The sequence below is a fragment of the Dromiciops gliroides genome, chromosome 2, assembly GCF_019393635.1.
Source record: "Dromiciops gliroides isolate mDroGli1 chromosome 2, mDroGli1.pri, whole genome shotgun sequence".
Classification (NCBI taxonomy): Eukaryota; Metazoa; Chordata; class Mammalia; order Microbiotheria; family Microbiotheriidae; genus Dromiciops; species Dromiciops gliroides.
The window spans coordinates 202,995,420-203,018,815 of record NC_057862.1 but is presented as its reverse complement, the minus strand read 5'-3'; the positions used below and the strand labels follow the sequence as shown (position 1 = coordinate 203,018,815).

General features: G+C 36.6%; 1 long non-coding RNA gene across 1 annotated transcript in view; it reads right to left on the bottom strand.

Annotated features, from left to right (window-relative positions):
• The window catches only part of LOC122739934, a 241,683-nt gene extending 219,063 nt beyond the window's left edge, over nucleotides 1–22,620 (bottom strand). Inside the window, exon 1 of the long non-coding RNA XR_006354694.1 lies at nucleotides 22,549–22,620. This is a non-coding gene — a long non-coding RNA (uncharacterized LOC122739934). The remainder of the gene's footprint in view (nucleotides 1–22,548) is intronic.
• Between the last annotated feature and the right edge of the window lie 776 nt (nucleotides 22,621–23,396).

Below are 23,396 nucleotides of genomic sequence, written 5' to 3'. Positions count from 1 at the left end.
CTGAAAATAATTTTTGAAAATTCATTTACTGCAGTACCATCTGATAGATTTACTTACAAAACTTATGCGTGAAGACCAAAGTATAGTTTGGTATCTGTATTTTATACAAAATGGCTTGTAATATTCAGATGTTCAGACTACTCCCCTATAAATAATATCAGGGTTTTCCCCAGAAAAAAAAATGTAATATGAAAAGGAGAGAGAGAGAGAATGAATAAGAATTTTATTATGCATGGCTTCAATGGTGGTTGGGGGGGGGGAGGGCAGGGGCGGGAAAAGGCAAACATTGCCTTATTTTTGTTTGACTTTGTGTGGGGGAGTGGGGTGGACAGTGAGGGTTAAGTGACTTGCCCAGGGTCACAAAGCTATTAAGTGTCAAGTGTCTGAGGCCAGATTTGAACTCAGGTCCTCCTGAATCCAGGGCCGGTGCTTTATATACTGTGCCACCTAGCAGCCTCTACATTCCCTTATTTTTACTGACATTTTTGCTATGCCAAAATTTTCAGTGTCACAGAATTAGAAAATTACAAAGGATTTTGGAGAAATCATGTCATGTCAAAAAGGAATTCAGGTGAATCAATAGGGAAGCAGCAGGGAGGCCAGCAAAACCACCATCTCGAACATGGTGATTTGAAAAACCAAACCAAAGCATGCTAAACAACAATGAGCTCCACCACCCAAGTTCCTCCCATTTAATTGGGGTGGGGTGGAGGGGAGGTAAAAGTATAGGGAAGTGGCCTATAAGATACACAGGCATGGGCACTACATCAAAAAAATTTGTCATTTCAAGCTACAACATATACGGAGTTGGTCATGCACATGTCTACAACAGCCACAAGGTGGCAAAGTATACAAATCTACATCCTTGAAGTTATTTCTATCAATAATCAAAACTAAAGAAAACCTTCCTGCTTTTCAGCATTAAATGACCTAATGCTCCCATATAATAGTTTTACTTTCCTGCATTCTTAGCCTGATTATTTAGAATATTGTACATTTTTGACAAAGTTTTGAAAAGTGCTTTTTTAAAAAATAAGAATATATTATTCTTTTTTGGGGTACTGCAAAGGTTGAGATATTTGACTTTGTTATACAAGAAGGATTTGGGACTAGGACCTCCTGACTATATCTGGCATTCTATGCACTATTCCATACTGCCTCTGATATATTCAGATATAAAAGATGAAGAGATTGATTATCTAATCAGAAATTATGTGAGAAAAATCACTTAAATGCTCATACTTTTGGACTCAGAATTACCAGTACTAGTGAGTGTGTGAGAGGGAGAGTGAAAGTGAGAGACAGAGAGAGTGAAAGTGAGAGAGACAGACACAGACACAGACACAGACACAGAGACACAGACAGACAAGAGACAGAGAGAGTGAGGGAGGGAGGGTGGATGGGAGGGAGAAAAAAGCAAAGGAGGTTTAAGAAGGATCTCAGATACCAAAACACTCAAATGAATCCTTTTCTTTTTTTAAGGAAGAAAACAAATGGAAACAAAATGGGTTTAACAATGTTTGGTATATAAAGGTAACAGAAACAATGACCATGTAGAAATCAGAGAATTTTGAAGCCTTATATGAACTCATGCTGAACTAAACAAAACCAAGAGGACAGATATGCATAATGACTCAAAAGGTAAATGAAAATAATGCCAAAAAAATTCAGAATTCAGATTAATGCAATGATAAATCTTAATTCCAAAGAACTGAAAAAGGAAATATTTCCTTTTTCTCAACAGAAAGGTAGTAGAGTATGGAAGCAGAATGCATTACTCATTATCAAATAGGGTTGATAAATTGGTTTGGCTGAACAGTCTCTCTTTGCTACAAGGGAGGATTCTAAATTTAATACAAAAGGCATAGGGAAATGATAGTGAAATATAATATCAATAATACATCTTGGATAGATCGCTTTTTCCTCTTAAAATTATTTCTCTTTATTTGGTAAGCAGAAACAAATGTAGAAGTACAGAGATATGGAGAAATAATTAAACAATTCAAAACTAAATGTGACTGCGATTAAAACAGAATTATAACAATACATGTATTAAAAATGGTCTACAGAGGTTAGATTATCAGTAAGAACATGAATTATTACTGAACTTTTTATTAAAATGTTATTTTGGGACCAATTAAGGAAATATTTTGGATAAATAAATTATACTTGATGAGATGATAAAAACCAATCTAGGATAAACCCTTGTTGACACAACTCCTCCCCTGCCTCCCTGCCTCCTTCCTTTCCCAAGCCAGCCAAATAAAACTTTTTCAAACTCTATTCTTCAGATTCTCTTGCTTATTGCTTCTGTGGAGGAGACTTGATCAGAGTCTCCCTTGCTTAATTAATTCTGCATTAGACAAACCAGTCTTGTAAATTAAAGCCTTGAAAGCATTTCTATGCAATTAACAACTCTTCCTGGGTGCAGTGGGGAATACTAAGTGGAAAAAAAAAAACACCTAAATCCAGCCACAGGGAGAAAAAAAATGTTAATATCCTCTGGAGCTTGAGAATTTCACCTACAATATCAGAGTTAGTAAAAAATTAAAGCTGGGTAATATTTTTTTAGTCAATGTTAGAAATTCCAGAAAAAAAATGACCCATTCTCCCAAAATTCGACATTGCAGATGAGTTAAAAGCAGAAAATTGACTTCCCTCTTCCTTCTGTTTCTTTTCTCCCCCGGCCTTTTCCCTGCCTAAGGAGGAGAAACTTTATGAATTCGATAGAAATAACTAAAACCCAAAAAGAGTTGAACTTGAAAAACAACAATAACAACAACAAAAACCAACCAACACCGCCTAAAAAAGACCTATAATTTGTCCCCACAGACTTGGAGAAGACAGCTAGTAAATTCATCCCTTTGTTAGTCAATCAATTCTACCTAAACACCTTCTGACTTCCTTTTCTCCCTTTCTTGGTTTTTCCATTCTTTCTCCTTGCAAGCTGTAATTATGAGAGTGTGCTTTTAGTTACCTAGGATGAAATAAAGATAAGGACAGGAAGGAAGAGAAGAAGAAATGGAGAGTCTCAATAATTTTTTCCCTATTGCCTTAAATAAAATTGAGGCCATGAAACTACAGATTTGGAGCTAGAAAAGGTCTGTGTCAATCTACAACCTCTTAATTTTCCAGATGAGGAAACTGAGGCAAACAGAACAAGTAAGTGTCTAAGGCTGGACGTAAACTCAGGCCCAGCACTCTATCCACTGTACCACCTACCTGCCAGAAAAAGAAAGTCTAGAAGACAGGAATTATGGTGAATATGAATACTATCATCAGAATTAATCATCAGAAATAAGCATTCCTCAAGCTTCTACTTTGTGCTGGTCACTCTAAGTGCTAGTGAAACAAAAAAAGGCAAAAACAAAGCCTTTGCTCTCAAGGAGATCATATTCTAATGCAGAAGACAACATGCAAAATACTAAGTCCATATAAACTACAATTTAAGTGGGAGGAAATCACTGAGAAGAGACCCAAGGGCATGGTGATAGAGTTAGGGATAGGAAAGGATTTGAATAAAGTCTTAAATGAAGCTAGGAGGCAAAGGTGAACAAGAAATGCATCTCATGAACTTCAGAAAAACTTGAGGAGTAGAGAAAAATGGAATGATATAAGTGAAAACAACAAGGCGCCCAATGTTTCTGGATCAAAAAGTATTCAGAAAGAAGTGAAGTCCAAGAAGATGGAAATGTAGGAAGGAGTGCAAGGCATGGTGGCCTGTAGTTTGTGCTAATAAGGGGGCTACAGCTGATAATCACTTGAGTTTGGGGTTGTGAGGCTTAGTAGGTCTAAAGCCAATGAAGTGTCTTCACTTTCTAGAATCAATATGGTGAACTTCCAAAGAGTGAAGGGTTACCATGCTACCTAAGGAGGGATAGAGCAGTCAATATCTGAAAAATGGATCGGGTTACAACTTTCTCGTCAATCAATATTGGAATAAGTTCTGTAAGTAGCCCATGTACTTTTTATCCTTGAGAAAAGGAGATGTAGCGGAAGGAAGGCAAGTAAAGAAGGAAGGCAGTTAAAGAAGGAAGGCAGGGAAGCAAATATCATTTGGATCATATAAGCAATGTTAGCTAACATTCCTCAGACACAATGGCCTTTTGTAGTCAACAGATGGTGGGGCAGACCAGACATGAAATTTTTGTTCAGTCATTTCAGTTGGGTCCAACTCTTTGTGACCCCATTTGGGGTTTTCTCAGCAAATATACCATATGCCATTTCCTACTACAACACATTTTACAGATGAGGAAACTGAGGCAAATAGGGTTAAGTGACTTGCCCAGGGTCACACAACTAGTAAATGGCTAAGGCCAAATTTGAACTCAGGAAGAAGAGTATTCCTGACTGCAGGCCCAGCACTCTATCCACTGTGCCATGTAGCTGCCCCAACTTGTTTATTAACCATCCCTAATGTCTCTCAGTTTCTGTAAATATCTCAGAAACAATAACATGCGCTCTCAATCAGGGTTTGCATCTTACAGTATGGCCCTGCCACATGTGAATATTAAACTGCCTGATTCATGATCCTTTGAGCTCTCATGTCCCTTTTCAGTTTCCTCACCCTATATCTCCCTATATCAGGAAAACTGGATTCTAATCCTGGCCCTTGGTACTGAGTGTCACTGTTTTTGGTCTGTGGGCATATTGCCTCAGTTTCCCCATCTATCAACTTAGGAAGGTGAATTAGATGATCTCTAAGGGTCTTTCCAGCTCTACCATACAGGATTTGCTTTATAAATGTTTGTTATCTTTACTTATTCTAATGTTCTACAATTTTGTGAACTATGGGGATATCAACTAAAATGATCTCTTATGAAAAAATAAACATACTTTCATTAGTATAGGGAATTCCCAGTGATAAAATTCCCTCTACCAATGCAGGTCAGCACTGGCTGTGCAACCTATGGTCTTAGAGAGTTCCTTGTGGCTTTGAGAAACCAAGTAATCTTCCCAAGCTCACAGATCTAGTGGTACGTGTCATATGGGATGACAAGAACACAGGCCTTCCTAATTCTAAAGTCAACTTTCTATCCACTCCTTCATACTATCTCTTCACAATAGTTTTTTTTTTGTTGTTGTTGGTTGGGTTTTTTTTGGCAAGGTAATAGGGGTTAAGTGACTTGCCCAGGGTCACACAGCTAGTAATTGTTGTGTCTGAGGTCGGATTTGAACTCAGGTCCTCCTGACTCCACGGCCGGTGCTGCCTCCCACAATAGTTTTTTTTTTTTTAAGTAGTCTTAAGTTATTTTTCTGTTTAGCAGTTGAAGAGATATGGGGTCATGTTGGCCCTCCCTAGAGATAACTGATGAAATGAAAAGAACACTAGATTTAGAATCAAACAGGGCCCCCAAATCTGCTTCTGCTATGTACCATTGTGTGACCTTGGGCTTTTCTCTGGGCCTTGGTTACATAAAAAAGACAGGGACAGTACCAAATAAACATACCCTTGTAGATCTCCAACCTCTCATCCCTAAATCCAGTGACATGTTGCCGATACATGGACTATTAAAAATTACTCTAGGTTTTATGCTTCTGTTTTCATCTCTAAAATAGGCATAATGACACCTTTTTTTGTATCTCCCTAAAAATATTGTGGAATTTTTTTTTAATCCTTTGGAGTTCAACCAAAAGTGAGATTTAGATGTTCCAGTATTTGTTCTGGAAACGAGCAGATGAAATGAGCACAATGTTCTAAATAACACTTTCTCAAATGAATATAAATGAATGCAATTAAAGAAAATTTATGATTATCTACTAAATTTCTCTAGAGGCAAGTAGGAAATCTTTAGACCAGAACTTAACCTAGAAACTAAGTATGAAGGCCTCATGTAGCTTGGTTAATTACATATTGAATAAAAGCTAATTCATTTTAGTTTGATTAAACCAGTCATTTAGGATTTAAGCTATGTTATTATTTACATAGTAAAATCCTATAGGAAACTTTATGATTGTTGTTTCTTTTTGGTCCTCAAGCTATTAAATGGATATCTTCTTTCCAAAGCTTTGAAGTGATGTCACTCTGCAGAAATTACCTTCTGGTCCCACAAATGGCCATGACCCAGAAGATTCAGAACTATAACTAGGGCAGGGCAACTAGAACTTTGTCCCAGTCTGCCCAAGTTTAGAAAACGATAAAAATGCATGTGGTTCTTCAGTAGCACAGAACAGAGTTTAGCAACTAGTAAGGATGAATAGTTAGGATAGGAAGCTATTAAATGGGATTTGGAATAAGGCACTCCTAAATGCCATCTCCCTGAGGCAGTATCCTTAGAAGTGGCTTGACTTTAGTGTTCCTATACTTTGGTATTACATACACACTCCCATTAAAATGCACATTTTGTGCTGCATGACCAGAAAGGGCTTTGAGTATTTGTCTGAAGCATAGATTCATAGTTATGCTTAGTGTATTTTAACTTTCCAATTGGAGAACAGCACATTCCCTTAAAATTGGATAATTCAAAGAAGATAAATTTATTAAAACCTCATGAATATACATGCCACTTATTTTTCATCATTGGACATAGGGAAGAGGGAGAATGTGGTAAGGGAGATGTGGAGAGAAAAAGGAGAAGACAAGCGATTAGAAGAGAAAGTCATACCAGTAAGCATGAATGATCTGTGAGGATTTCATTTCAATCCCCTTTCTGGTCAGGAGGGTATCAAGTTTACTTTTGTATGGCTCCAAGTTTACTTTTTAATGCCTATTATGAAATGGTTGCTATGCCACTCACTATTTTCTTGACCTTGGGTGAATCACTGTTTCTCTGGGTTTCATAGAATTACAAAAAAACAAAATTTGAGAGTTTAAGAAGACACAAATAGCCCTCTAATTCTATCCATCCATGAAAGGAAATCCCACTATAACATCCCCCATGAGTAGTCATCAAACCTCTGCCTGAACATGTCCAAGGAGAAAGAAAACCACCACATCTTGAGTCAATACATTTCAGTTTTGGACAAATCTAATCAGATCTAATTCTAATTAGATTTGACAACTCTACTTAGGAATCTTTTTTCCTGATCTCAAGCCTAAATTCACTTCTTTGTCACTACCAGCCATCATTCTGCTTTTTGGGGACTAAGTAGAAAAAGTCTAATCTCTCCTCCATGTGATTAGAAAAAGTCTAATCTCTCCTCCATGTGATATCCCTTCAAATATTTGAGCACAGATGTCATACCCTCCCAACACTGCCCCCCACCTTCTTTTCTCCAGATTAAACATGTCCAGTTACTTCAATGAGATCCTCAAAAGACATGATCTCCACACCCTTCAGCAAACTGATTGCCTCCCTCTGGACATGACTTAACTTTCTTAAACCATGCCAGTTTTGTGCTCAGAACTGAACACAACAGTATTCCAGATGAGAAAAGAGAAGCTATGCCTCTCCTAAGGCAGCCCAAGGTCACATTAGCTTTTTTCACTTAAAGCATCATACTGCAGAATTCTCTGTGAAAGCAGGGAATCAAAGTAGGTGGTTCATTCATTATAGCTTGAAGTCTATGATCCTTTAAGCAAATTAATCATAACAACTATTGATGCAAATAAAGTGGTTCTCAATTTTTATGGACACAAAGAACCCAAAACAAAGTATGTGCCAAATTAATTGGGAAATGGTTAAACAAGTTGATGCATAGATGTAATAAACTGTTATTGTGCTCTAAGAAATGATGAATATGAAGAATTCAGAGAAACATGGGGAGACTTACTCAGTAGGGAAGAATATGCCAGAGCCAGTTTGTACCAGTTTATGAGAGCTGATTGTTAAATTTTCGGTGTGAGCATTTAACTTTAGACATCAGCAAATGTTACAAATAAGGATGTGATGTATTGCTTTATTGATTGCCTAGATTTCAGAAAATGATGGAGAAAATCTTAATTATGCAAATTAAATTGAAAAATGTGAGGTGCAATCATACACAGTGATGAAAAATGTTATCTACTTCCAGAGAATTAAGTCTGAGTGGAAATGTAAGCATATTTTCTTTGGCTTTCTTTATTTTTTTGTGTGTTTTTATGTTTTATATGACTTCCCATGTACAATGGATGTCATTTCTTGCCTTCTCAATGTGTGAGTGGAGGGAAGGAGAGAGAATGAAAAACTAAAAATAAAATAATAACAAAATATTTAATAAATATGTGATACATAAAATACTAAAATATTCAAATTTTTAAAATTTAACTGAACATAGTTTTTCCCCCTCAAAGAGCTGATCATTAAACATTTACCAGCACAAGACTGCCTCTGACATTTACTACACATAGATCTAGATCTATGACTACATAAACCATAATAGCATTCCTAGCACAGTGAATAGAGTACTGTACATGGGGCAGGAAACCCTGGGCTTCAATCCTACCTTTGACCTTAATACATAGTGAAGCAAGTTGAAAAATGGGAAAATATATAAGAGAACTATAATAATATATATAGAATGAGCAAAATAAAAAATCCAAATCTTGTATTTTGTGTAATGGCAGGGTTTTTTTTTTTGGGGGGGGTTGTTGTGTTTTGGGGGTGGGGTGTTGTGAGGTGATGAGGGTTAAGTGACTTGCCCAGGGTCATACAGCTAGTGTCATGTGTCTGAAGCTGGATTTGAACTCAGGTCCTCCTGAATCCAGGCCCCGTGCTTTATCCACTGTTCCACCTAGCTGCCCCATAATTTCTGTATCACTTAGCTTGGCCTTGGAGATAAGACAATATACCTCCCTCCTTCCTTTGAACAGATAAGGGACTATGAGTGTGGTACACTGCATATACAGGAATACCTCATCTTATTGCACTTCCCAGATGTTGGGGGTTTTTTGGGGTTTTTTTTTTTGGTTTTTTGTTTTTTGTTTTTACAAATTGAAGGTTTGTGATGACCCTGCATCAAGCAATTCTATTGGTGCCTTTTTTTCAGCAGCATGTGTCATGTCTCTGTGCCACATCTTGGTAATTATTGCACTATTTCAAACTTTTTTCATTATTGTTATATATGTTATGTTGATTTGTGATCAATGATCTTTGATGTTACTATTGTAAGTGTTTTGGGGTGCCATGAATGGTACCCATATAAGATGGTGGACTTAATCAATAAATGTGTTCTGACTGCTCCACTGACAGACCATTCCCCATCTCTCTCCCTCTCTTCAGGACTCCCTATTCCCTGACACAACAATATTGAAATTAGGCCAATCAATAATCTTACAATGGTCTCTAAGTGTTCAAGCTGAAGGAACAATCAATGCTGCAAATTTCATTGTTATCATATTTTAGGAAATTGCCACAGACACACAACCGTCAACAACTACTACTTGCTGAAGGCTCAAATGATGGTTAGCATTTTTTTTTAGCAATAAAATATTTTTAAGTAAGGTATGTACATTGTTTGGGGTTTTTTAGACAGAATTCTATTGTATACTTAATAGACTACAGCCTATTTAAACTTAACTTTTATAGGTACTAGGAAACCAAAAAAAAATGTGTCATTTTATTTTAATATTTGCTTTATTGTAGTGGTTGGAAATGAACCTGAAATATCTCTGAGGTATGCCTGTAATAAATATGTTCCAGTTCATAAATGCTTATTATATACACAAACACTGTCTTCCCTAATTGAATAAAAACTCCTTGAGGGCAGGGACTGCTTAATTTATGTCTTAGGATCCTCATTACCTGGCACAGTACCCCTTGTATTTGGTAACAGGTGATTAATAAAGACTTATTTGATTATTTAGTGACACAAAGAGAGGTAAAGGTTTTTGGTAATGATGGTGGTATTGGTATATCTGTGATTTCATCAATATACATCCTTTCTTCACCTTATTCTGATTGCTTTCTTGTCCTATGCAATTTTTATCTATGTTCCCCCATAAACCCTCTATTCAGTCTATACCCAATGTGTTGGAGGACTCCATTTCTTGAAGTAGTTGTTCTTGAAGTATTTCTTGAAGTTCCTTGAAGTACTGTTATTTCTCATTGTTCAGTACCTGACCACCTCACCTCCTTTTCTAGTCAAGCATAGTCTGATACCTTTCCCCCACCACACATACACACTTCTTGTCCACAGTTACCAGGAACTTCTTGCATACTGCTTTTGGCAACAGTGCATACTTCCATTGCTCTTTTCATTACTTGGCATTTTACTTTTCTTGAGATGGTTGGGTCCCATGATTCATGGCCACATAGCATCATACCAGGAAATATTGGTAATAAGTCATCATATTTCAAAAAATATATATCATTCAAAACTATGATGAAAATATTTCCAGGCCTTTTGGTCTGAAATAAATCGTTCCTATTGATACTAATATTCCCATTCACCTTGTCCCTGTCTTTTCCTGTACATCGGCACATAAAAGAACATAATCATCTGCCTATGAAAAATGTCCTCCTACAAATACACATTCCACACCTTCCAAGATCACCTAAAAAGAAAAGAAGGAATAGAATGAGGCCATGTTCTAATAAATTTAATTTAGTCCCATTGCCTAATATTCAATTGGCTTATAGTTGTTGTTTTTTCAATTGGTTTGGCCTAATTTTTTTAGACTCTAGAAAGGTGGGCTTGAACTTATTTTGCTCCAGGCCTAATGATGAATAATCAAGAAACTTGGGCCCTTTCCCTAGATTGGCTCCTCACTGAATGATTCTCAAATCATAATCTTGAGCAAACAAATAATGTAGTCCCTCAATCTATCTAGCTCTAAAATTCAGTATATACATTTTCCTATCCAGCTTACAAGACAAATGAAATCATGCTTATGAAATATTTTGAGATCCTTCAGAAGAAAAAAAGAAAATGAAATCTCTGCAAATATGAAATGCTATTGTTACCTAGGCACTACATTTTCTCCCTTGCCTATAAGATAAAGTTTATGGTGATTCCATTTTACACATTATTTTTTTAATGAATTAGGACAATAAAACGTTGAAACAGATATAAAATGAAGCATATGTGATAATGGGCTAAAACTTTGTAATTAGAGTTTAAAGCAACAGTCTGTCCAAGGATAATTCGCTCTAATGATTATGTTTCCATGTATACAAGCCACAATTTTATGAAATCCAAGTACAGCTTGGTTTGCAGTTTCATCCACTGAGCATATGCCATATAGCTCTCAGCTCTGAAGTAGACTTGGCTTGCTCAGGTGACTGAGTAGAGGGAATCCAGTATAAGATAATTAAGTTTCATCAAATAAGGTGGTTAGTCTATTATCTATCCCTGACATTCTATAATTTTTTGACACACCAAGTATTCTTTTGGGTAACATATTTCTACTCCACTTTTAATAATATCAAGACTAATTTATCCTTGGTATTTAAAAAAATATGGTTCTCCTTTTAATGTACTTAGCTAAATAGACATGATTGGACCCCAAGCAAGATATCAAGGGGAGGCCTGTTTAAATGTTCTTTGTTATCGAAAAATAAAGTTCTTCCACTCATCTCATTCAAAATCTTTTAGTGATCTCTATCTACAGGATTATATCCAGATTTCTTATTGTGGTATCCAAGATCCTCTATAACTCCATTTAATCATAACTTTCTAATTTTCTCATTAGTGACCAAAAAAGACCCTTATTAATATCAACTAGTTCTTTTCACTTATGCAAGCCAGATTCTTTCTAGTATTTGTGACTTTTCTTATATTGCTGTCTTTTGTCTCTCCTTAGCCCAAACTCAATCCACCTACCTAATTACTGTACATGCATCCACCAAGAGTAATATTTTGTTCAAAATTTTTCACTAGGTCTAGGGCTAAAAGATTGGGGTCAGGATGGGGTTTCATAATGCATCCTAAATCCTACTTTCTGTAGTCCCAGAGGTCTCTAATGATGGAAGCGCATAGTATGTGAAATATGTGAGATTTAGTGAAAAATAAAACCTTTGGAAAATGGCATGATATCTCTCCTAGAAAAACTTTTTTCAATCATTAGGAATACAAATGGAAAACAACTCTAGTAGCTTTGTCAAGAAAAGCCCGAATGGAGTCATGAAGCATTGGCAGGACTGAAATGTCTGAACAGCAACAGCAAGAAGAAGGATTCAGTATACAAATCATCTCAATATTGCATCAATGAAAAAGGCAGATTTTTCTTTTAAAATAATTTAATTGATACAATTAATTTTTGTCCTTTATTTCTGAATGCGTTCCTTTTCTTTCCTTTTCTCCTGCAGTGAGACAATCCTTATAACAAGATTTTTTTAAGAGAAGGAAAAAAGATCATTTTCACAAAACTAACTTATCAACTGTATCTCTGTGTGCAATCTACATTTATATAAAGGTTTTATGAGTTTTTTTGTTTTATACTGATAGTCATTTTGTATAGGTATTATGGGTTCTACTAAGCTCATTTTGCAATAATTCATGGAACTTTTAGGATGCTTTTCTGTATTCACTAGAGTCATCATTTCTTAGTGCATAGTGACATTCAATTACATTCATGTATCATCATTTGTTTGGTCCATTGCTGAAATACTAAACATATCCTTTGTTTACAGTTCTTTGTTACCACAGAACTACTATTATGAATATTTTAAAGTATATGGGACCTTTCTGCCTTTGGCCTTCTTGGTATATGTAGCAGGCAGTGCAATCTCTGGATCAAAGAATATGTACATTTTAGTCACTTACTTAGCATAATTTCAAAGCACATCCAGAATAGCTAGACTAATTCACACCATTAATGCAATAGGGTGCCTATTTTATCACAGCCTCTCCAACATTGATTAATCTCATTTTTAAAAATCATCTTTGCCAATTTTCTGGGTATCAAGAAAAAACTCAGGCTAGTATTAATTTGCATTTATATTTACAATGGTAAATTGATATAGTTGTTAACTTTTGACAAGTTTGTTTATATCCTTTAACCACTTAAGCCTTGGGATGTGGCTTTTGGTTATTTGTATTAATTCCCTTTACTTCCAAGGTCAAACACATACCTGGACAATTTTGTTCCACAAATCAACAACTTCCCTCTTTTATTTCTAGTTACATGTGTTACACTAAAGCTTTTCAATTTCATATAATAAAAATTGTCTGTTCTGTATTATGTGATCACCTCTATCTTTGTTTGGTTAAGAATTCGCTCCCCAGTCTTTTTAAAAAGTGATCTTTTTCCCCTCCAATTTACTTGTCCTCTTTAATTTTCAAAATTACCTCTTTTATGCTTATCTTGTGTTTGTGTAGTTCATATTTTTAAAACAGTATAATCAGTTCATTAATCTTGTATCTTTTTCTTAAATGTATAATCTCTGAGTTATGACTTTTCCTCTAAAGGCTGCTGCATTGGTTGCATTCAAGAAACTTTAACTCATTACCATTCTTTCACATTTTTATTTTTTAAAAGATATGTTCTTTGATTTACTCATCATTATAGATGTCCATTAGGAAGTATACACCGAGGGTGTGTGTGTGTGTGGTGTGTGTGTGTGTGTGTGTAAAAGTTGGTATTTACTATTATTTTAATGTTTATTTCTGTGTTTGGTATATTCCCTTTTTTACATTACTTATAATTTCATTGTGTCCTGGCAAAGATTATTTTTGTAAAGGTACCAGAAGGTGCTAAGATTTGTATTCCTTAATGTTTCTATTAAGAAGATAAGTGTTTTAGCAATGAATTACTCAAGTGTTGTTTCCATTTCTATATGTTTTCTTTGTATTTATCTTTTGTAAATTGTCCTAGCCATGAGAGAAAACATGTTCTTATGATTATTGTGTTACTTGTATGTATTTTTAACCAATTCAACTGACTTTCATTTGTCTGGACTTAGATGTCATGCCGTGTGTGTGTGTGTGTTTACTATTATTTAATCATCTTTGATTCCTTTTGCATAATATGGTTGTCCTATTATCTTTATTGATAGTGTGAATGTTCCATTTTTTCTTTGGATAAATTTAGAAAAAATAGCAGCAGTCATGCTTTAACTGATTCATATTATATTTTGCTCTAGCTGCATTTAAAATGTCCATTTTTAAAATAAAGTTCTCTTGTATATAATAGGTGTTGGATTTTGGCTTTCTTAAACCATTCTGTCACTTTAATTTTAATGGCTTGTTTAATCAATTCACATTTAAAGTTGATTGTTAGGTATATGTTTTCCTCTATTTTTTGTATTGATTTTGAAAATTCCCTTCCAATTTTAAGTTAGCACTTATCCTTGTAATTAGTTTTCCTTATAATACTTGGGTGCTAGACTAGTCCCAAAGACTCATCCACCTACCTAACTCCTGTTTGTCTGCCTTAAGCATTTATTATTGCTCCTCTTTTATTTATTTATTTGCTTATTTGTTTATTTGTTTATTTATTTATTTGTCTAGTACTAATGTCTCTTCACTTTTCTCATCCAGTTGAGGAGTTAAAAAATCTTTTCTCCCCTTTCCAATCCAACCTAGTTTTAATGATTTTGTTTTATTAAGGCCTTCTCCAGGGAATTTTCTTTTGCTTTGTTCTCATTATTTCTCTTCCCTTCAAGTCTATTGTAATTTTTAATCTTCTGATTAATAGCTTATACAAGTGCATTTACCTTCTTTATTTTTTGTGTCCTTCAACAGGACAAAGTGTTGAAGTACCAGATTTTAGTTGTTTTTATTCAATTTCTATGTTACAAAGAGTCAGACATGAATGGTAATGACTGAACAACAAGAAGAAGAAAATGCAATAAGGGAAACAAAACTATCACTCTTTGCTAGTGATATGATGGTATACTTAAAGAATCCTATAGAATCAGTTTAAAAAGTAGTTAAAATTATTAATAACTTCAGCAAAGTTGCAGGATATAAAAACATTAGCATTTTCTATGCATTAGCATTCTATATATTGACAATAAAACCTAGCAGGAAAAGATAGAGAGAGAGAGATTCCATTTAAAATAACTGCAGACCATTTAAAATACTTGGGAGTCTGCCAAGTAGGGGTCAACTGCTCCCCCCCCCCACCAAAAAAAAAAAAACCCAAAACATTGTTTGCCTCACTTTTACCTAGTCTTAATCACAGAATGGGCTTTACCTCAGACAAACAGAGATGGGAAACACTTTAGCTTAAAAAGGAAAAGATCTCCCACTAAATCTAGGGTCCTCTTTGGTCATCCTGATTTATATCTTGGATAGGACCCAGATGGCTACAGAGGAGAAAGTGAGGCTGGTGACTTCACAGTCCTGCCTCACTTAAATCCAATTCACTTGCAAGTCATGACATCCTAATGTCATGGTCCTCTTTGACAACAAAGAACAAATTATGACAACAATACCTATATAAGTACATAGTAATAAATGACTAGTAATCTAGTGTTTGACAAATCCAAAGATCTAAGAATTTGGAACAAGAAATCACCATTTGGCAAAAATTGCTGCGAAAACTGGAAAGCCATTTGGCAGAAACTAGGTATAAACCAACATCTCATATCATATACCAAAATAAGGTCAAAATGAGTTCATAATTTAGATATAAAGGATGATAGTATAAGCAAATTAGGAGAGCATGGGAAAATGTACATCTCAGATCTATGGATAAGGGAAGAATATATGACCAAAGGAGATAGAATATTATGGAATGTAAAATGAATAATTTTATTACATCAAATTTAAAAGAGTTTGTACAAACAAAACAAATGCAGCCACAATCAGAAGGGAAATAGGAAACGGGGGAGGGGGGAATTTTTATAGTAAATTTCTTTCATAAAGGCCTTTATTGAGGGACCAAAAATTATCATGAGGTAACAATCAACCAATATTTATTAAGCACCTACTATGTGCCAGGCACTGTGCTAAGCTCTGGGAATAAAAGAGAGGCAAAAGATAGTCCATACTGTCAAGCAACTTACATTTTCATGGGAGAGAAAACATACAAATAAAGAGATACAAAGCATGCTTTTTGTGTATATATACAGGAAAAATAGGAAATAATTAACAGAGGGTTGGCATTGATCTGAAGTGTTGGAGAAGGCTTTCTGCAGAAGAGGGGATTTTATATGGAATTTAAAGGAAGCCAGGGTGGTCCATAGTCTGAACAGAAGAGGGAGAACATTCCAGCTATGAGGGACAATCAGAAAGACTGCCTGGATACAAGAGATAGAATGTCTTGTTCATGGTACATGCAGGAAGCCAGTGTCATTGGATCGAAAAGTGATGTGACAAGGAGTAAAATATAAGACTTGTAAAGGTAGGTGGGGAGTAGGTTATGATTTAAATACCAAACAGAACATTTTACATATGCTCCTAGAGGAAATAGGAAGTCACTGGAGTTTATTGAATAAGGGGATTAAATAATCAGACCTCCACTTTAAGAAGGGTACCTTTTTTCCAGTTTAATCTCCTTTACACTTAAGTATATAGATTGTAAACAGACATTTTCACCTTTCTTATATCATCATAAAACAAAGACCTTACCCATAATTCCACCCCTTGTTCCTCTAAATCTCTTCTGGGAAGGAACTGTCTGAACAATAACTGAAGATAGCAAACCTGTGAATTAAGGTTAAATTGAGTCCATTTCTCCATGATGTATTCTCTGAAGGGAAGGAAACCTCAAAGCTAGTTGTCTTTGCATAGACAATAAATCATGAAGTCTACAGGGGTCAACTGGGGCAGCAATACTCAGCATTAAGTCATCCTAATAAGGTCTTCCTGAAAGTTGAATCCAAGAAACCCCTCAATCACCAGACTTCAGGATAGTGTTGATTCATTAAAGAAAAAGCCTCTGGGAGATGGAAGACACATCCTGAATAATAAGGGGTATTATGATAAAGCTGTTATTTTAAAGGTTAGTTCCAGTATTTCACCATACCAGAAGCCTAAGGATGATAGGTAAGATGGAAAATTGGTAATTATGATGGCAATAAGCCTTATCCTGAATCCTTTTTGCTGTAAAACAGGTCCTCTTCATTGATGATGGTCAAAGAGGGCCTATAAGAAAGAAGGCTTTGTTCTCTAAAGGCCTTAATAGTAGCTGCTATAGTAGCTGACTTAACTGGCACTTCAGGCTTGTGTCCTGAAGAGTTATCTTGCCCTCTGAGGAAAAAGGTAGAGAACCATGAAGGATCATACTACAATGATTCTTCAAAGGTAGATACTTGGATTGGGACAAAGAGCATGGTTGAGCAGAATTGGCTCCATCATCTTCGAGTAAGGGAATTATATGGTCCCATGTTCATTATAACATAGCATTACAAGCCCCCTTATTTAGACTGAGAGATCCAATTCCCATTGTCATCTATTATTTTGAGAATCAACTTATCGACTGTTTAATGGAGGATTATGCCTCTGTCAGGCATTCACATTCCTCATAAACAACTGTATTCAGTGGAAAGTATCAGCAAAAGAACCTGCAATTAGCCTTTAACAAGCCAATTCTTTTTCTTTAGGTCCTGGATCACTCAGTCAAACCCATAACCAAAGCCCAGGAATAAAAATAAAAGTCTTGCCTGCTCTATCTTTCCCTTTAAAGATACCTATCTTACATACCTCAGCCATGTAATTCATAGCTCATCCCACTTGGAGGATATGTAAAGATATCCATTCCTTAAACTGTTCTGATACTAAATGAAGAGCTGCTGTAATCTAATGGTGAATAACTTTCTCTAAGTAGGAAAAACTTCAGTAAAATAAAGTTCTTAAATTCTAGACCCTCACATGTAGAAGTCCATTTGACTAGCTGAGGAAGCAAAACATTAGGGTTAGCAATGGAAGTCTCAGCCTCTGGTAGTCACAACTTATACATAAAGGACATTAACCACCATTGGGTGAGCATGATTTTGGATGTACCATAATCCATCTTGTTAATATTGCCTCAATTTATAATGAACAACTATGGATAAAGGGCAGTAGTGTGCCCTGGGATTATCCATTTGCCAGCAATCAGGGCCCAAAAATATTAAATCAATTCCTTCTCAAATGTAGTATTATGATGAATGACCATTTTAAAGAGTTTCTGGATCCAGAAGTCTAATGCTTATTTAGTCAGATCACTCCTTGGTGCCTGCCAAAGTCTCCATTCATCTTAATTGTTATGAAAAGTCACCTTTAAGAATATAGACTCCTCAGGGTTTCATATGGGTCTAAGTGGAAAGACTGTCAGAGAATCCACTTTATAACTTTCAAGGTTATAGCTTATGATAGTCCCCATTCAGAAGATGTAGGTTTACAAGTAACTCTGTAAATAAGGTTTCATGTGGGAAGGAGGAGTTTTCCATAATACCTCTGAGTTTCCTTTCTAGTCTTGGGAGGGGGGGGGGGGAAGCAAATGTCAATAGTTTATTACAGCTAGGTGGTGCAGTGGATAAAGCACCTGTCCTGGATTCAGGAAGACCTGAGTTCAAATCCTGCCTCAGACACTTGACATTTACTAGCTGTGACCTTGGACAAGTCACTTAACACTCATTGCCCTGCCAAAAAAAAAAAATTAGTTTATTACAAACCAAAAACAGAGTTATGTGGATGTCTCCACCCAATCAATTCTTTAAAATTTTACTAACAGGCCTAAATCCTAAATTTTGCTAAGTTAATCTTCCATTTCTTATCTCTCACATGAGTCACTATTTGATTTGGGACCTCTCCAATTATGGCCTTATCTGGCCTAACAAATACCATTCATATAATGATGGATAGCATTGCTCTTTGTATTCATTTAATGGGGCCCCATTCAGGTCTCTACATACTAATTATGGCCATCTTCAGGGAAATTCAAATAACTCTGAGGAAGGATGATGAAAATATACAGAACACCTTCCAAAGTAAAAACTAATTGCTCCTGTCTCATTTCAGTCATGGAAATGGAGAAGTCAGTGTTGAGATCAATAATTCCATGCCACCCATCCAGATCCTGGGTTGAACCACTGTCCCGACAAAGTCAGGACCTACTAGAGCAATCAACATGATGATTTACTAATAAATTGTTGTCAGTCCTCATGGATCATTAACTTTCTTTACTGGCCAAACAGTGTTATGATAAGGAGATATCTGTATAACAAAATACTATAGTTTCCTTCATCTCCATTATAAAGGAAGAAATACTTTTTGCTTCCCAACTCAGGAATCGATATTGTTTAATATTAACCACATGGAATGGCTTAGGAAACTCGAAGGACTTTAACTATTGTGGAAATTTATTTTGATTTGGGGACCCTACCTTTAGGCTGAGATTAAAAAGCCTTAGGCCTTCAGGGTCTCTTTCCCTCCCCCTCAGCTTCAGCTGAGTCATAAAGCCCCGTGGGCTGTACAAGACGCCAGGTCAGACAGCTTGGGTGAAAAAAAGCCCCCAGCTCCCTCCGACCTGAGCGGAGGTATCTGAGAGATGCTGGGCTCCGATGTGGCCTGTGCTGGGGTGCATGAGGCTCAAGAGCACACCCCCCACCCCCCACCACCACTACCACTACCACCACCACCACCACCACCACCACCAGTTGCAGCCCTGGCTGGCTGATTAGCTTGGTCTGTGGGGGCGCAAAAAGCCCTGAGATTTGAGTGGAGATAAGAAAGGTATAAATAGACCTGAGAGTTAGACAGCAAGGGAGTTCGGTTCGGAAAAGGAGAGACGGGGCTAAGAAGGAATGGGGCTGCTGACGGAGGGCGGAGGTCAAGCGGCGGCTGACTAGATTAAAAAGGTTGGAGCGAGGCAGACTAGAGATAGGGCTACAAGGACGCAGGAGAAGACGAGAAGGACTAGGAGCAGGGAAAAGAGAGGCCGAAGGGCAGACTGATGGAGCAGACAGACAGAAGGTCAGTGAGAGAGAAACACAGGGGTTCAGAGGTGGCAGTAAGGAGGAGAGAAAAGTTAGAAGCAGGGGGATTTACAAAGTGAAAGGGGCTTGGAGTTAGAATAAAGGACCTGAGTGCCCTGAGGTGGGGCGCAGCTAAGGCCCTTATTGTATTAAAAAGGTTATAGGCCTTATTACAAACCAGGGAAAGTGTAACGTGCCCTGAGACTGGAGGCCGCTAAGGCCCTTATTATATTCAAAACATTTGGAGCACAGAAAGAGACACACTGCAATGCATTCAGGTTGTACATTTTATTTCCCTGTATTCTTAATTTAAATAGTATCTCATAAATAAACTCTGCTTTGATTATTTAGTTAAGAGGCTTCTTAATATTTTGCTTATCAATTTGGGAGTGGAGCAGTGTGGTGGAACTTTATAAACGGCCCATATTAAATTAAACACAGTCAGATAGCCAAATAGTCAAAAGTCCCCAGATTAGTCCTCCAGTCAGATTAGCCCCCCATGAATTCATAATATCTGTACCTGTTCTTCCTAGTCAGTCATAATTGAGATCCAAATGCCCATCTTCTATTCACTTCCACTTAAGTAAGGATACTTATCACCCCAGTGGTTTGCCCTTCCTCAAAGCCTGCAGTGAAAATTAGTATACACTAGAAAGCTGTAGAGGGTCTTCGGGTATGATAGTAAACTGGTGCCTTGTATCTTTTTTTTTTTTTTTGTGGGGCAATGGGGGTTAAGTGACTTGCCCAGAGTCACACAGCTAGTGTCAAGTATCTGAGACTGGATTTGAACTCGGGTACTCCTGAATCCAGGGCCGGTGCTTTATCTACTGCACCACCTAGCTGCCCCTGGTGCCCCATATCTTACAGCCATTTTGCCTCTACCTTTCAAACCACAGTAATTCCAGCATATGATCTCTGGTCAAGTTTTGGTATTCCAGTTAAAACAGCCGGAGCCTTTGGGGAAGCTTAGCTTTTGCCCTAGTAGGACTCATTCCAACAATACCTCAAATCAGGGTGGCTCTGAACGACCAGATTGGGGGAGGAGGAGAGGACTGATAGATTGGGTATAGTTGCTTTCCTTTTTTCTCAGAGGACCAAAATGACATCACTGTTCAGTGTGTCTGACTGGCTGATAAGACCAATATGAGCTTGGAAAACTCTATCACAGGTCAGGTACAAATGAACATTTGGAAGGGAGATGTCTCTAAATTCATTTATCTCATTTCTTTTGAGCTACTGCAATTCTGCTTTGCTCATATATTGGGTATAGGCTTTCAGGGATCTCCAAAATTTTGGTGGAGCATAAGAAAACTTATTATCTTGGTGCTGTATGTCCTGCTATCCAGGACTGGCCATAGTCCTTTATCCATAGACTGGCCATAAATCATTTTATCTATTCAGTGTTTTCAAAAACATACCCAAAGTTCCTTATGGGAGAAAGTATCACTACTCTCTGCCCCCTTAATATGATATCGGTATCTCTCCTCCTCTCATCATTCCCAAAGTACCTACTTGGGTAAATGGCTCTGTTTTTAAGGACAGCTGCTTGGGGATGCCACCATTTCCCATTCAGACTTCACTAATTGATTTGCACAGGCCTATATAGTTGGCCAATAATGGCCCATAGCTAAGGGTCCATCAAAAAAGCAAGATCTAACTGTATATGAAACAGGCTGGTCATAAAAAATAGGGGAACATGGGAAAGAGACATAATCCCAATCTACAATATCCATCACTTGAAAAAAATGTACCCCCTCCTTTACTGGCCTACATTGAGGAAATGTCTGTAACCACTCCAGCTATATGAGTCAATATATAGAACCCACCTTTTTATACACTTAAAAAAAAAAGGAACAAAGGACGACACCTATATATGGGACCCAATTGGTTCAAATTATTTTCCAAAAGCAAGTCCTCTGTAAGCTCTTCCAAATGATAGGATTATTCAACTGATAAATACCTATTATTATTCCATTAGCTCATCTAGGTATACATGGGCTTACTGTTAAATTTCTTCTGCAATTATACAAATCCTTTACTATTCAAAAATTCAGCCATATTCTGACTCTACCAGGCTAGAAGTCATTCACCCAGTAGTAGGATAAGCCTGAGATTTAAAAAAAAATCTTTTTCTGCCGTCTGCTCCAATTCCTGTTCATAATTGCCATTAATTTTTATTACATTCTATTACAGCTATAATGTTTTGCTGATCTCAAGGCATTCTCTAGAGAAGCCTCAAGATCCAAAATCATGCTTTCCACCTGTAGCCTATTAGACCTTGACTCCATTAACAATGAACTCTTCACCTGAATAATCAGCAATCTGTTTTCTAGACAGGCTTTTAAAAAAAAAGATTAAAAGCTCATTTGCCTCTTCCTCTAGTTTTCTAATATGCCAGGATAATTGACTTTAATCTCCCTATGTTATTAATACAGCTTTACAAATTCAGTTTAGAAGAACCTAAGAAGAAATTTGTTTTCACCAATCCCACAGGGTCAATGGACACTTTCTATTTATTCTACAAAAGAAGGCTCCACAAATATGTTAAACCATGCTATTAATCCTGAGAAATAAAATTTTGTTTCTAACCTTCCCATCACCCACTCCCTTTCTTCCATAACACCATTCTCCCAGTTAAAATCATTTTACCCATAAGGCCATTGCCAAACAAGCCCTCTGCTTGCAGCACCAAATATTATAGAACAAATCTAATGCAAGTTCAAAGGCTTAAAAGCACAATGAGCCCTAGCAGAAGATTAAAAACTGCAATTAAAAACCACTTTACTAAATCAAAGATTAAAAGAATCAATTAAAAGGATATATAGTTTAAAACAATACTCACTTTCTCCTGGAAAATGAACACAGTTCAGAAAGGATTCTCCAGAGAGCAGAAAGTTCCAACACTTAACTACCCCCAGTCTAGCCTTTTATACTTTTAGCGGCAAGGAACCAAAATGGCCTCCCAGCTCTCTTAAAGGCCCAGCTCATCATAGCCCATAAAAAAGAGTTGTTTCAACCTCAGTGGGGGAAGAGGAAGGGATGGCTTTTTTCATCCAAATATGCTCAGGACACAAAATATAACAGAAAACATAAAAAATATGGAGAAATAGATGTAAACAATGATGGTGATAATAATTTGTGTTTCTATGGATTTAAAGGGGTTTTAAGTGCTTTTATGGTGATATTTCCTTGTTCTTAGTATATAGGATTTTTCTAGACACTAATTTAATTCACCTATGCTGTCCAGGAGTCCCTGTGTTTCCTGAAATTCTTATTATACATTTTAGATAGTTTAAGAATGATAATAAAACCTCTGTATTACTGGAGAGTTGGGACTTTATTTGATGCACAATGGTGAGCTTTGAACGCATGTGAGTAAGTAAATGCCATGATGAAAGCAGTGTTTTAGGAAAATTAATCTGGAAATAGTGGTCATGACGGGTAGGATTAAGGGAGAAACTAGAGATAGGGAGATAAGATTGAAGGCTTTGGCAACAATTACTATGAGAGAGGATGAGAATCTGAAGCAGGCTAGTGGCAGTGGGACTAGAAAGGAAGGGAAGAATGCAAAAGACCTTAATAAGGAAGGTTAGGATTTGGTTATTGATTAAATATTGGGGGAAGGCAAAGATACAGTTTTCAGATAGAGTTACTGGCAGAAGCATACTATTATTGACAGATATCAAAACT